The sequence below is a fragment of the Bos taurus genome, chromosome 13, assembly GCF_002263795.3.
Source record: "Bos taurus isolate L1 Dominette 01449 registration number 42190680 breed Hereford chromosome 13, ARS-UCD2.0, whole genome shotgun sequence".
In the NCBI taxonomy this organism is placed as follows: domain Eukaryota; kingdom Metazoa; phylum Chordata; class Mammalia; order Artiodactyla; family Bovidae; genus Bos; species Bos taurus.
In genome coordinates, this window is record NC_037340.1 from 28,920,566 (window position 1) to 28,935,966 (window position 15,401).

A 15,401-nucleotide genomic window follows, 5' to 3' on the forward strand; every position below is an offset into this window, starting at 1 on the left:
TTATGCCCTTTGGGAATTGGTGGAAAATCCAATTTGCTTCATTGCACCCCTGTCTACAGAGATGAGCTGATCTTATGGTCAGAGAACTCTCAGATCCCAACTGCTCAGAGACCTTGTAAATGTAGTCATTGATTATTTTTCTAACGACAGCACTGTGTCACATCCCTGAGTAAAACACAAGAAAGGCATGTACCTCTCATTTACAATTGATAGAATCTTTACAAACAGCAGAGCCAAGGGAAGCCCAAGAATACTGGAATGGGTAGTCTTTCCCTTCTCCAGCAGATCTTCCTGACCCACGAATCAAACTGGGGTCTCCTGCATTGCAGGCAGATTCTTTATCAACTGAGCTATCAGGGAAGCATAAAGTTCATTACAGCTTCTCATTTCAGAAATGAGAAATGTGGGATCCTCTTCTTCCACCTACTTAATACCAGATTTAAGAACACTTTTGATCATTGTTACTGAGAAATAATTAGGAACTTGGAGTGTAGATACTGGATATAAAGTTCTGGGTCCCTGAGCAAGTTTCTTTAGCAATCCTAGGTATCAATTGCCTTGTTTGTAAAATGGGAATAAAGTTAATATCTAAATCACATTATTGTTTGGATCACAAAGATAATGCAAACAAAGATCCTGGCATCTGGTAAGTGCTCAATAAATACAAGTTGTTATTATTGTTGTTTGTTTTTGTTGTAGCTGTTGTTTTTGCTACTCACAAGAGCAATCATTTGCACTCCTAAGTCTGCATGATCATTTTTAGTTAGGTAAAGTGGTAGAGCAAAAAAAAATTCCAACCCAGTTCTGACACATAATAGCTACATGACCCTCTGCCATTTTCTTAACCCCTCTGAGCTTCGGTTTCCTCATGTGCAAAATGGGGATAATATCTACCTTACAGGATCACTGTGAATTAAAGGTAATGTAAAATTATTGTTACTGATATTATTGGGGCTTCCGAGGTGGTGCAAGTTGTAAAGAACCCACCTCCTGCCAATTAAGAAGACACAAGAGATGTGGGTTCTATCCCTGGATCAGGAATATCCCCTGGAGGAGGGCATGGCAACCCACTCCAGTATTCTTGTCTGGAGAATCCCCATGGACAGAGGAGCCTGGAGGGGTAGAGTCCATAGGTTTGCAGAGTTGGACACTACTGAAGCAACTTGGCACACACACACACACACACACACACACACACACACACATATTAGTTTTCAACTTCCACTGAGGCATAAAAATATATGTCCTCCAAACCATCTGATTTCACGGTATCCCCACTTTCAGAAACAAAATCATTCTGGGCACTTTTGTGACCCTACTCAGTTCAGTACAGGATGTAAGAGCTTTGCAAATTCACGAGAATAGAAACAGACTAAAAAAGAATAAAAGCAGGCGAGCCAAAAGAAACCCACTGGTTTTGCTTCCTCACAGAAGAACCGACTCAGCACAGAGAGGCAGAGGTGGTTACAATTAAGCCACGTAGGCACCCAGTTGATTGCCTTTTGCAATGTGGAGAGCTGAAGTCAGAATCAGAAACCATTTCAGGTCCTAATTCAAGATTCAAAAACTAGAAAGTTGTTTCTGAAAGTGGGTCTGAAATAATAAATCAATGTGACACAAGGAAAAGATTCTAAATAGGCTGTGTTTTGTCACTGCTGAGAATTCAAACATCTCTTCTTTGCCCTAGTGCCACCGTGAAGTGGGGAGAAGGAAATCTCAAGCCTAGAAATCTACCGTTTTCCCTCCTGAGACCAAGCCCAGAACGCTGGGTACTCTTACAGAACTGGGGGCCAGGCAAGCAGATAAATGAAATGCATCTCTCTTTTTTTTTTTTGTCTGAACACTTGACATAGCATCTCTGAAGATACGCATTTAATATGTTGATTGCCTATTTGTTAGGGCTTCAGGGGTTCGGAAAAAAATTCAGTTCTGGTTGAATCAACTGCTCCGACCCTTTGTTTCTGGATCAGTTTGCATCAGTCCCTGGTGAGGAGTCTGTGAGTTCTGGGTCAGCCACTCCAACTAATCAAAACATCAGAGACTGATTCTGTTTTCCATTTGTGTTCATATATAGTTCTTATCAGCAACTTCCTCCCCCTCCTGGTCCTCTGAACCACTTCAGAGGGATCCTAGGGTTGATGTGAGTTGGGCACAGGGGTATTTCTCAAAGGCAGCGACCAGCCCATCTTACACAGGGATGTTCAGACTTATTGCCCCAGAATGGAGCCCCAAGGGGCTGATTTGGGCATTCAATGCCAGAGCAGGTCTTATGTGGCTCTGGGGTATGAATGTGGGCAGAGGGCCACAATCAAAAGGGACCAGATCTTGTCCTTCAAACAGAACTCAATAACTGCAGTGTGAGTCTGATGCCAAAGATCAATTCTTCTTTATTAAAATGGTAGAAACTGTCAGCCAAGAGCAGTTGGGGAAATATCTCTATGTTAGGCATTCAGATCTTCTCCTTTTATGATCAAATTCTGGAAACTTCATGGTTCCACATCTAGTAACAGCCCCTGTGGCTCTGTGTTAGATCAATCACTACTGTGACTCATGAAGGAGTCACCGATTATAGGAAATTTTCAGCATTGCTCTAAACTTTTCCATGCTCAAGTTTTAAAGCATTTATCTTTATCAACTGTACTTTCGTAGCTCTTGTTCTTTTTTTCTTATTTGCTCCTTCCTAGACACATGTAAACATGGGAGTTTATAGCTCTCTTCCGGTTAGCAACTAGTCCACCTCTAGTCCTGTGCTCACCATTACCATGTTTCTGGATTTGCGATGCTTCAGTAAGGGCTTTCTGGGCAACCTAAGCGGTCTTTTAGCAGCAGTCCCCATCTTTCCCCACAAAGCCACTGCTGCATTGCTGGAAGTGCTTCACTTCCAGTACCACACTATCATACATCTTCCAGACCAAGGTTACCGCTGCTGCTGCTGCTAAGTCACTTCAGTCGTGTCCGATTCTGTGCAACCCCATAGACGGCAGCCCACCAGGCTCCCCCGTTCCTGGGATTCTCCAGGCAAGAACACTGGAGTGGGTTGCCATTTCCTTCTCCAATGCATGAAAGTGAAAAGTGAAAGTGAAGTCGCTCAGTCGTGTCCGACCCTCAGCGACCCCATGGACTGCAACCTACCAGGCTCCCCCGTCCATGGGATTTTCCAGGCAAGAGCACTGGAGTGGGGTGCCACTGCTTTCTCCAAGACCTATGTTAACCATCCATTTGTTGCTTCAGTGGGGTTTGGTATGGAATATTTGTTATGTCTGATAACATGTGTATTACAGAATCAGCCGCTGCCATATGTCCCATAGGGGAGCTTCCTTCCAACAACTCTCCAGCCAGCCCAAGACTGCTGTGCTATTGCAGAGCTAACAAAACTGAGGAGAGAATCCCAGAGTGTGAAAGGATGTCTTCTGTCCTCAGGACTACTTGCCAGTTGTGCCATCTGCCAGGCAAAAAAGCTAATTAGGATGACTTTGTAGGGACGCTATAGAATAAGCACAGATCATAATCCTCATTCTGAATTACATTCACCTATGACACTTCTACAGAGAAGGCAATGGCACCCCACTCCAGTACTCTTGCCTGGAAAATCCCGTGGACAGAGGAGCCTGGAAGGCTGCAGTCCATGGGGTCGCTGAGGGTCGGACACGACTGAGCGACTTCACTTTCACTTTTCACTTTCATGCATTGGAGAAGGAAATGGCAACCCACTCCAGTGTTCTTGCCTGGAGAATCCCAGGGATTGGGGAGCCTTGTGGGTTGCCGTCTATGGGGTTGCACAGAGTCGGACACGACTGAAGTGACTTAGAAGCAGCAGCATGACACTTCTAAGAATCAGACAGCAAATCCAACCATTGACAGTGAAGGATGCAACAACCCAGGGCAGAAGAGAGTGTATCTGAGTCTCAAAAAATCCCATAACAAGAATTTACAGGGCCAGGAAGAGACTGAGAGAGAAAGAACTCCACTGAGTCTCATGTGTGACTCTTCTCCACAGGGCCTCTGAGTCTTCTTTCACATTCTTTAGGACTTCCTACAAGGGATGTTCTTCATGTTGCACTTGCCTTCAATCCAATGGTAAAGAAGAGCAAAGTAAAACCCTCTCCCTCGGTCCCATTCCTATTTATGAAGCATCTTTTCCCAGGTAAAACACCCACCAGGAAAAGATAGTCTGGATTCCTCAGCAGCGTGGATGAGAGAGTTCTTGGTTATAATCCAAGAAAGCAGCTCTGACTGATTCAAGCAAAAAAGGCATCACCAGAAGAAGGTAGAGAAGCACACCTGAGCTGAGAGGGAGACTAGAAAACCAGAGTGGAAGAAAGAAGATGAGTCAGGAGTCGAGGGAGCAGAGGAGATAGCCGAGGTCTCCCATCATCAGTCAGTTGGGACAGCTGGCCCCATACCACTGGGAGCTCGATGCTGTCACTAAAACTACAGCACCTCTAACAACTAACCTACAACTGCCCCTGCACTGGTACATTATCCCTGCACAGGCAGAGAACCAGGTAAGAGAGCCAACTGCTTGGATTGCTCTGGGCAGTGGGAGCCTGTCTTACATATCAAGTGCGAGACGCCCCTAAATAGTCAGGAAGTTCAGATGGTGGCCAACAAATAAAAACAAATGAACGATCCAAGAAGCAAACTTTCTGAAGAGGTGATATTTACACTAAGTCCAACTAAGGCTGCAAGTAAAATCCCCCTTCATCTTGTGTGATGTTGATCAAGGGATCTGGGCTCTTGGGGTCTCAGTCTCCTGTTCTGTAAAGAACAGATAATAAAGCCTATTATTTCAGGAATTGCTGTGAGAATTAGAGACACTGTCTATACAGTACCCACAAGACATTGGCTTATTTATAAGTCAATGATTTATTTTATTCAAACAGGAAAAATGGCTTCACCAAAGAAGGTGGTGGTGAGAGAAGGGACAGCTCATTCATGTTCTCTGCAGGATTTAGAAGCAAAATCACACAATCCAAAGATGTTGAAATGTGGCCCATGTTATAAAAGGGGAGGAATGGAATAAGTTGGTCATGTGACTTCCAGTACTAAGCTGGATTTCTGATAGAAATTCCGAGCAGAAGCAAAGCAAGTAGGCAGTGGTGGGTTTGGGGTGAAGGCAGAGAAGGAAAATTCCCCTGCGCCCCAACTTCTGTGCTGGCCAGGGTATTTTGACAGAGATGAAGCAAAAACAAAGCAGATGAGGAGTGCTTCCAGGACCTCTATTTTCGGGAGCTGATGCAGGGGTGGGGGAGCTGTGGGAACACAATCTGTGCTGGTCCTGAGGGCAGCTTTGTAACAATGGCTCTCACAGCAGGATAACTACTGTGTCTGGCTTGTGGCTAGCAACTACCCTCCCGGCACTATTTAAGGTTACTGTACTTGGGGACACCTTGATTTCTTTCTACACCGGAGTTCTACACTGAGTTCCCTGGGGGCTCGTCTGCTGAGCCGGAGCGTCAAGGTGGGTGGAGCGCACCTGGGAACTGCTGAAGGCTGCAGTGCCTGGGTGAGCCTCCTCCTTTCACTGGTTACTCTCCTTAGATGACTGCACCCAGCTTATGCTCTGAATGGCAGGGCAATTTGATGTTGTCCACATTTTTCTCCATCCTAGACCTCCCTCAAGCACTGGATTCCAGCTGTGAGTATAGTCACCATTGACATGTCTAACAGATATCTTAAATCAATACAGAGACCTTGACTGGACACCTCCTTTATTCTTCTAAACTTGCTCTTCTGCCTGGGTAAGAAAAATAAAGAATGATGCCAGCAAACTGCAAATCCCAAGTACTATCAAAATACCTGTACTGGAAGCTTACCATAAAGTAGCTTTTTGTTGTTGTTGTTCGTTTTAAAATTTAATTTTGTAGTGATAAAAGCAGTTAACATGAGACGTACTCTCATCACGTGTTTAAGTGTATGTTACTGTTGACTATAGGTGCAGTACTATACAGCTGATCTCTAGAACTTCTTCTTACTTGACTGAAACTGCCTATTGATTAGTAACTCCCTGTTTCTCCCACACTCTGACACCTGGGGATTACCATTCCACTATTTGATTCTACAAATTTGACTATTATCAATACCTCATATAAGTGTAATCATGCAGCATTGTATTTCTGTGGCTGGTTTATTTCACTTACTAATGTCCTTCAAGTTCATTCATGCCATTGCTCATTTCATCATTTCCTTCTTTTTTAAGGCTGAATGATATTCTATTGTATGTGTATACCACACTCTCTTTATCCATTCCTCAGTCGATGGGCATTTAGGTTGTCTCCACATCCTGACCATCATGAATGTGCTGCAGTGAACATAGGAGCTGGGCTGTGGCCCATTTAGGACTCAGAGCACTTATTGATTTAAGATAAAGATAACCTTTAGTGATATACACTGATCGTAGTTTAACATCAACCACATCAAACTCTCATCACACCTTTCTGTTCTTTGTTACTTAATTGGACGGGAAAGATCAATAGCTATCATGGACTGTTAGTAGTAGTTTCATGCTTATGACTTTAAGATGAGCACAAACATGAAAGTTATAAGAAAAGTTACCTGTGTGTTAAATCACTACAGAGACTGACTACTGAACTGTTATTTCAATGTGTCTAAAAAGATTTAGACACTAAGCACAGAGCAGCAATATTTCTGACATTTAAATTTTAAGCTTTTTGAAAGATGCATGTTATGTACAGTATACTGAAATTCTGCAAGGAATTTTGACACACACACACACACACACACACACATATATGTCTATCTTTCATTGCCACATGCTTCCTGCATCTTCAGTACTCAGTAAATGAAAGTATTCCTTCCACGAAATGAAAGCAGGTGGAGTGGAAACTTATTTTTTAAAGTTTACAGTGTTGCATATTGATAAGGCAAGCTGTTGATGGCATTTATTTTGTATACTGACAAGTTTTCAAATAAGCATGTTTACTTAACTCTCCAAAGTGCAGAATTCAGGGCTTCCTTCACCTTCAAGAAAAGCTGTGCCTCCTAATTCTAAACTTGAATAAAGTGACTCTAATGTCTATACCTAAGTCAATGATTTGTTCTTCGCCTAGAAAAATATCTGATAGTTTGCACTTTCTGGTATTTTAATAACTATAGTGGTTGGTTAGTAACAAGGTTAAGATTATTTAGACCAAGTATATTGCATCTTCAAAGTCTCAACCATGGAGTGGTTAATACAGCGTATCTGCTTTCATTTTAGTCCCTCATCCTCCATTTTTGAGCACGCTGCATGCCAGGCACTGGGTTAGGTACTGAGGTGAGGCAGTATTGAGGCACGTCGTCATGGGGCTGCAGGGAATGCAGGCAAACCACAGGCAATTAAGAAGAGCTCTGACGGGTCAAGTTCAAGTTGGCATGAGGGCACAGAAGCACCTGCACAGACATAGCGGAGGGGTAGTCGGAGCAGGCTTCCTGGAGCAAGTGACCTTTAAACTGAGATCAGAAGGCAGAGAGGAGCAGGGCCAGGCAGGTGGAGGGGAGGCAGCTGTGTTTAGGCAGAGGGAGCAGCCTGCAGGGATGGAACTTCCTAACCAGCGTTCTTGTAACCTTTTCTCTCCTTCCTCTTTCTCCTTCCCCCCTCTCCACCTTCTACAAATTAAGAACACTTTGTTTTTTTCTCTTTGGTTTTCTAAGCACTTTCACATATATCTCCTCCACGTTTGTGACCACAACAGCCTCATAAGTTATATACATACATCTTCATTAGTTTTGCCCCTCCCCCCGCCTTTTTTTTTTTTTGTCCAGTCGAGGAGCCAACACAGATAGCGAAGTGGCTTACTCCTGTCCATACAGCAGACAGGAGTAAGAGCCTGAACTCACACCAAGTTCTAACCCTGCATCCCACGGGCATCTACCTGAATGATAAGGAGGAGACCAAACAGGGGGAGTTGACCGATTCTGAGAGCTCAGCGCCCCCTGATCCACTGCTGGCCCTTGCTGGCCTCCCCTACAGAGCTCTGTGGTGGGATTTCCAAGGCACAGGGGATGGAAGACCCTTTACATTTCTGCATGAATCCAACAAAGGGAATAGACTGCATGGGGCAGCAAAGGTCCTCAGCTGTGCTCCAGCTCTGTGCCTCTGGGCACAGGTTAAACCTGCAAGGACACAGACCACCGGGCTCCACAGAAGACAGAAGCCAGTGCTCTGCGACAACCTGGAGGGATGGGGTGGGGAGGGAGGTGGGAGGGGGTACAGGATAGAGGGGACAAATGTATGCCTATGGCTGATTCATATTGATGGATGGCAAAAACCATCACGCTATTGTAAAGTAATTATCCTCCAATTAAAATAAATAAATAAATTTTTTAAAAAGTCTTCCTTTGCCCTGTTGAATTTTGAATCCAATTGGAATATTTTTCAAGTTTTTCAAAATTTACAAAATGAGAAGCTTTGAATTATTCAACTGGAATACTAAATATGGCCTTTTCCCTTCCTGCTTATAAAAGCTTCTGTTGCCTTTAGAGCTTCCTTGTTAAAGGTTTGTTGCTTTCCTTTGGGTTTCTCTGGATGCACGATGTGAGTAGCTTATCAGAGAGGAAACCCTAGGTATTAGCTTGAGAGGGCAGAAAAGTGAGACAGAGGAAATGAAGTCTAAAAAGGTTATTAGTGGGTGATTACTGCTGTGGCAAGGGGTGGGCTCAGTCTCACTGGGGACCCCTAAGGAGCCTTGTAGAATGTCCCCCAAATTGTCCCCTCAAGGAACAGAGGCTGGGGCATTTGTCCACCATCTCTTCTCCACCCTTCTCCACCATCTCTTTTCCACCCTCCCATTGGTTGAGAGTTGCCTCCAAGGGCATTAAACTTTCCTACTTCAGGATCAGGAGGCTTCTGGGAGAATTCTGGGATGGGAAACAGAGAGAAACCAAGGTTCTTGAGGTGGGTCCCTGGCTATATGTAAGTGCTGCCCCCTCAGCTGCACTGAAGCCAAATGGGACATGGCGACATGATAGAGCACTGTTACAGAAAGCCAAGGCTCTAGCATGTAGGATTTGGGGGTAGAACACATGTGCTAAGTCCCTGTGCCTTCTACTTCTTGTGCTGGATCATTTGATCAGGAGCAAGTCACAGGTTTTGACCATCAGTTTCTATTCTGTTGAGGAAGAGAGAAACAGAACAGAGAAGAAGGGAAACTCCCAGCCCTATTTATGTCATAGGCTGTTGCTAGGATCAAAGAGGACAACGTGAGAAACTATGAAGTTCAACATAAATGCTATTCATTATGTTGACCACTTAAGGTCCCTCTGGGAATCCATCATTCACTCTGGGTCTCTGAGTGTTCACCACAGTCAGGCTACTGAGGTTATCAATGAAGGGCCTCCCTTGGACATCTAGTTGGTCCTCATCTGTTTCCGGAAGCTTCTGTCCCTACTCTGCTCGTGTCACTCCAGAATTCGGCCATAGGTGCCATTGAGAGGACATTCACTGCTCCCTTTAGGAATCCTCCCTAAAAACAGCTTTCCCAGCGATTTACAGCAAAAATAAGGCACCAACCACCCTAACATCTATTCCAAGCTTACCACTGCCAGGCACAGTCTTAAGCATCTTACATACTGTGTGTCAGCAAATTTTGTAATTATATACTGTGTATACATGATATATTTATTATCCGAGATTTGTAGGTGAATCGGGAGCTTATCCAGATAAAATCACACCTGATGGGGGTCATCACCAAGTGTTGGCAAAAATATTGATGGGTGGCAAAACCAATATGATATTGTAAAGTAATTAGCCTCCAATTAAAATAAATAAATTTAAATAAAACATTACAATATGTAAGTACAAGAAATTTATGACTGTAAGATAACTCTTTCCATTACCAAATTACATGAACAATTATTGATAAATTATGAGGTTTTATGTTTATCAAATATAGTGAGATTCTTTACCATCTGAGCCACCAGGGAAGCCCAGTATCTTATACAGATGATTAAAAAAATACTAAATTTTATTTTTTAGCAAATATTCACAATGATATTAATAGGAATACTTTGGTTATATTCCATTTTTGCCAACTTAATTCTTCTATGACAAACAAAATGAATGAATTACATTGAAAAAATAAATAAATAAAATAAATAAATTTAAATAAATAAATGAGTCCAAACCTGATCTCAGAGCCAGAGCCCTGAGCTATTGCATGATGCTCCATCCAGAAACCAGATCATCACCCAATTTACGTCTTCCTAGCATGAGGGCAATGGCACCCCACTCCAGTACTCTTGCCTGGAAAATCCCATGGACAGAGAAGCCCGGGTTGCTACGAGTTGGGCACGACTGAGCGACTTCACTTTCACTTTTCACTTTCATGCATTGGAGAAGGAAATGGCAACCCACTCCAGTATTCTTGCCTGGAGAATCCCAGGGACAGGGGAGCCTGGTGGGCTGCCATCTATGGGATTGTACAGAGTTGGACACAACTGAAGCGATTTAGCAGCAGCAGCAGCAGCAGTGTGTTAGTCCCTCAGTCATGTCCAACTCTTTGAGACACTACACACTGTAGCCTGCCAGGCTCCTCTGTCCATGGGGATTTTCCAGGCAAGAATATTGGAGTTAGTCATCATTTCCTTCTCCAGAGGATCTTCCCGACCCAAGGAATTGAACCTGGGTCTCCCACATTACAGGTAGATTCTTTACCATCTGAACCACCAGGGAAACCCTACATCTTCCTTAGGGAAATAATGTCATCTTCTGACCCATCACCTCTCTAAAGGACCTTTTAAACATCTGTTTCTTTCCCCTCTTCTTTTTTGAGCAAGAGAGCAAGATGCATTTTTTTTTTCATTGATTTATTTCTACCCTTCCTGACTGGTGACCTATCAAAGTGTCTTCTAAATGCAGTTCCAATATTGAGAACACGGGAAGGCAGGTATGACATTTCACCCTGGAGCTACTGTCATTTTAATTATCTGGCACATTCACAGAAAAATGTCCTGGAGACTCTCGCTTCCTTTTCGTTTCCTTTGTGGTAACAGAGCTGGATCATTTAAGAGTTGAAATCGTTGAAGCAGGGGTGTTGTTTAGGTGGTATGCTGCTCCAGGGATTAATAAATTTATAAACTGCTTTAATTTGCTCTAATTAAAAATAGCTTTTTAATTGCTTTTTAAAAAGAAAGTCTTGTAAAGAATTGCTCCTTTAAAACCAGTAAAAACAAAGTGGGGTCAGGCAGGTTTCTATTGATTTACGATCTAACTACTCAAACAACACACAACTCAGCCCAATCACTGAGACTGCATAGATTGGCCAAGTGGAAAGAGAATAGGAAAAGAAAAGATGCCCTTTCAAGCATGCGCTCAGCTCAAAGAGCAGTGTGATTTTTGGAAACACCCACTTGGGCTCTGCTTATGCTGAGCTAATCTGTTCAATGATTTTCTGCTGCAATAGATGTAATGCCTTCAGAAGAGTAAGTAGGCTTCTGCAATATGACCCTTTGAGCCTCAGGAAGGAATTACATCATGAGATATCTGGCGAACTGTAAATTGAATCAAGTACTGATTGAAAGAATGCTTTGAGTGTGTGCTCACTTGATTTGGATATTGTAACATAGGGTACCACATGGATTGTTAATAGAGTTACAGTTGATTGTTACCAGCAGCAGCAGCAGCAGCAATATAGGGTACCACATGGATTGTTACTAGAGTTACAGTTGATTGTTATCAGTTATAATTCCAGTACTGATCGAGCAATGACATCTTCATTATTCCTCACTCGCTCCGTCTTCCCTTCCCTTCCCAGCCTCCCCCAACAGAGTAGGATGGTCACACTGTACATTCAACGCTGTTGATCACTCAAAGTCTGTGTTGGAAGTTTCAATTGGAGATCACACAGGCAGGGATGCGATACCAGCTGCATGACAACTATTTCTGATTTCTCAGACCATCCCCAAATGCCTCCCTTTCCCAGGGTGAGTGTAACATTTCTATCACGTGGCCCACTCAATATAAGTGTCAGGCCCTTCCCGAATCAAGCCCGCTGGTGTATGATGATAAACAGTGCCCTGATCTGCAGTGATTCCCACCCCTCCACATGCTGGCAAAGGTCGCCTAGCAACTGTTGTTAGGGGCAACACTGGCAATGTTTAGTTTAATTCAGTTCAACAGGACAATCTTGGTCTCCAGATGAAGGTTCAAGTTTATGCCCTAGAGATCAGGACCCCCTCAAAAACCCACCCCCATTTTAATCCCCCTTATGTTTGCCTAAGATTTAACCATTATTACTAAATTCTCCCATTTAACAAGATCAAAATGGTCATTCTGAGTCTATCACACCTTCCACCCAGGCTGTGATAAAGGGTTAGTATCTGATTTTTACGAGGTAACAGCTTGGCCTCATTCTCTTCCCTGTTTAATATTCACCATGTTGACTTCAAAATGGTTTCCAAACTATAAAGCCTGGAATGAAAATAAAAAGTTTAGAAAAAGGAGAGAGAAGTCCTTTATTAAGCCCCTGCTGGGATGCCTTTTCCTTAATGCACTTCAAAAATAAAATCCTGAACAATTTTTCATTCAGATGCATGAACAGAACCATGTGAAAAATGCCTGTGTTTGTGGATTACACCACCCCCTACTGATTGATCCTCTTAATGGCTCAGCATTTTGCAAATGAAGAAGCAGTTACCCAAGTTCTGTTGGCTATTAATTCAGTCTACATAGGTTTCTGCTGGTTTAATGAGAACAGAATATCGTCTACCAAAATGCAGTGCTTTCAAGGTATATAATAAAGTAGTCCTATAAAACAGCCTGTGTTTAAAATAGCCTATAATAAAATAGCTAGCTAGTGTAAAATGTAATTTCATGTCACCATATTTATAAAATAGCCTGTCAGTCCATTTAGAGGAAAAAAGAATGTATATTAAACAGACTTGGCTTTGACGTGGACTTTTTATATTAAACCACCCAATAGTGACTCAGTTGAAACTATCTAAACCTTTGTTAATAGAACCTTTTTGTTATTGTCAGTATTTTGAGGACAACTCCTAATAATCAGGTGAGGCTGATTATTCAACAGCAATTAATATTCCTATTTAGCATAAAAGAGATTTCAATTATGAGTTTATTTTTATCTCTTGGTTGTTTTAAAAAAGTCTTCCATAAAGAGCAGAAATATGGAAATACAATGGTTTGAAGGACACCTGTGAATTCCCACACTTGTGTTCAGAGTTTATGTAACTTCCATTCAAATTATTTATTAGCCAGCCCAGAATGTCACAGTGACTCTAATCCCCTTTGACAGAAAATTGGCTGTTGCTGCTAAGTTGCTTCAGTCATGTCTGACTGTGTGACCCCATAGACGGCAGCCCACCAGGCTCCTCTGTCCCTGGGATTCTCCAGGCAAGAATACAGGAGTGGGTTGCCATTTCCTTCCCCAATGCATGAAAGTGAAAAGTGAAAGTGAAGTCGCTCAGTCATGTCTGACTCTTAGCGACCCCACAGACTGTAGCCTACCACACTCCTCCGTCCATGGGATTCTCCAAGCAAGAGCACCGGAGTGAGTTGCCATTTCCTTCTCCTTGACAGAGTATTGAAGGGAGTTGTTTTTTCCTTCTAAGAAAAAAACCAAATTGAGAATTATACAGAAGTGGTGTCAGGAACAGAGATGACACAAATAAGATAAAACAACAGAACTGTCCTTTGCATGTGTATGTCTGCTTGGGAGTATGGGAAGATGACTTCCCAAGGACTCCAGGACCACCCAGGCAGGAATTTCCTGGCATTGTAGGAAGAACTTGAAATAGGCTATTTTCTGTTTTCCTAAGCAAATATCACCACCAAGCTGCTTTTCTTGGAAAGCTACGCACCCAGGTGGGGTTGGTGGTGGATGGGTGTGGAGCGCTGTTTGCTCAGACAAAACTGATGGAGAACAGTCTGGCTGCAGGAGTGAGAAGCAGACAGTTGGAAAAGTTGAGGCCGTTTTCTCTACACTGCTCTTCAAAGCATTTGTTTGTACCTCTCCTCACAGGCTAGCTTCTCAAGTCTAGGAAATCAAAATCTTTTCAGGCTTGGGACCTAAAAGATATGGGGGAAAGTCATCATTTCAAGTAAAAGGCTATAGAGTATATTGAGAAAATGAGAGGCAGATTCCACTGATGGGATATTTATTACCATCCAGAGTCATGGAGAGTGAGGAAGGAGAAGGAAAACATCCACAGATTTAGCTAGGTTCCCCAAATTTTGTTTTGTTTTGTATTTTTGATAGAGTAGCATGTAGTTAGATATATCTAGTATATATACCTAGTATATCTAGAAGTCAGATGCTAACTAAACATCAAGTGCATTCCTTAAAGTAGCTTTATTCCCACAAATCTCTAAGGGGCTGCATGTCTATATTAGACTTTGTGTTTCTTACACATCATTACTAAGAATACTGGGAAAATTCTATGATAGATAGCCCATAGGTATAGCAAGTATATTAACAGTAATAAAAAATGACCAAAATCCAATAAAGACATACCAAGGATAACTTGCTTCCATGTTCTTTGTCAGGATTTAAAGTATAACCTATGCCTCTAGTACATGACCTCTGAGTAACATTACAAAGTAAAAGAAGGATAAGGAGGCAATAAATGCCAAATGAGGTCATGATACATGGGATGCAAGAAGGACTCTGTCCTTTGTACAAGAATGTGAAACAAGCAACTTATACTCTGAAGACCTCCATGGGGAGGTCAGCCAGGGTGTAAAAAGTATACCCTGATGGAGGGAATGGTAAGTGCTGTAAGAACTATAGAAAATGATATGGCAGTGCCTCAAGAAATTAGGCAATGGCACCCCACTCCAGTACTCTTGCCTGGAAAATCCCATGGATGGAGGAGCTTGGTAGGCTGAAGTCCATGGAGTCGCTACTAGTCGGACACGACTGAGTGACTTCACTTTCACGCATTGGAGAAAGAAATGGCAACCCTCTCCAGTGTTCTTGCCTGGAGAATCCCAGGGACGGTTGAGCCTGGTGGGATGCCATCTATGGGGTCACACAGAGTTGGACACGACTGAAGCAACTTAGCAGCAAGAAATTAAAAATATAATTATCACAAAATCCAGTACTTCCACTTCTGGGTATAGATCTCCCTCAAAAAACTGAAAACAGGGGATCAAACAGGTATTTTCACACACATATTCAGAGCATCATTATTCACAACAGTCAAAAAGTGGAAACAACCCAGGTGTCTGCAGACATGAATGGATAAACCAAATATGTATAACTATATGTATATATATGTTATATGTATAAACTATATGTATATGTAGTACATATAGTATATGTACTATATGTTATATGTATAAACTATATATATAAGGGAATATTATTCAGCCTTTAAAAGGAAGGAAATTTAGACACATTATAATATGGATAAACCTCTAAGACACTGTGATTAACTGAAATAAG

The 15,401-nt window shown here is 42.5% G+C and overlaps 1 protein-coding gene across 3 annotated transcripts in view; it reads right to left on the minus strand.

Moving 5' to 3' along the window:
• The window catches only part of FRMD4A (FERM domain containing 4A), an 849,800-nt gene that overhangs the window by 571,259 nt on the left and 263,140 nt on the right, over positions 1-15,401 (minus strand). The gene's annotated exons all lie outside the window — the stretch shown is intronic.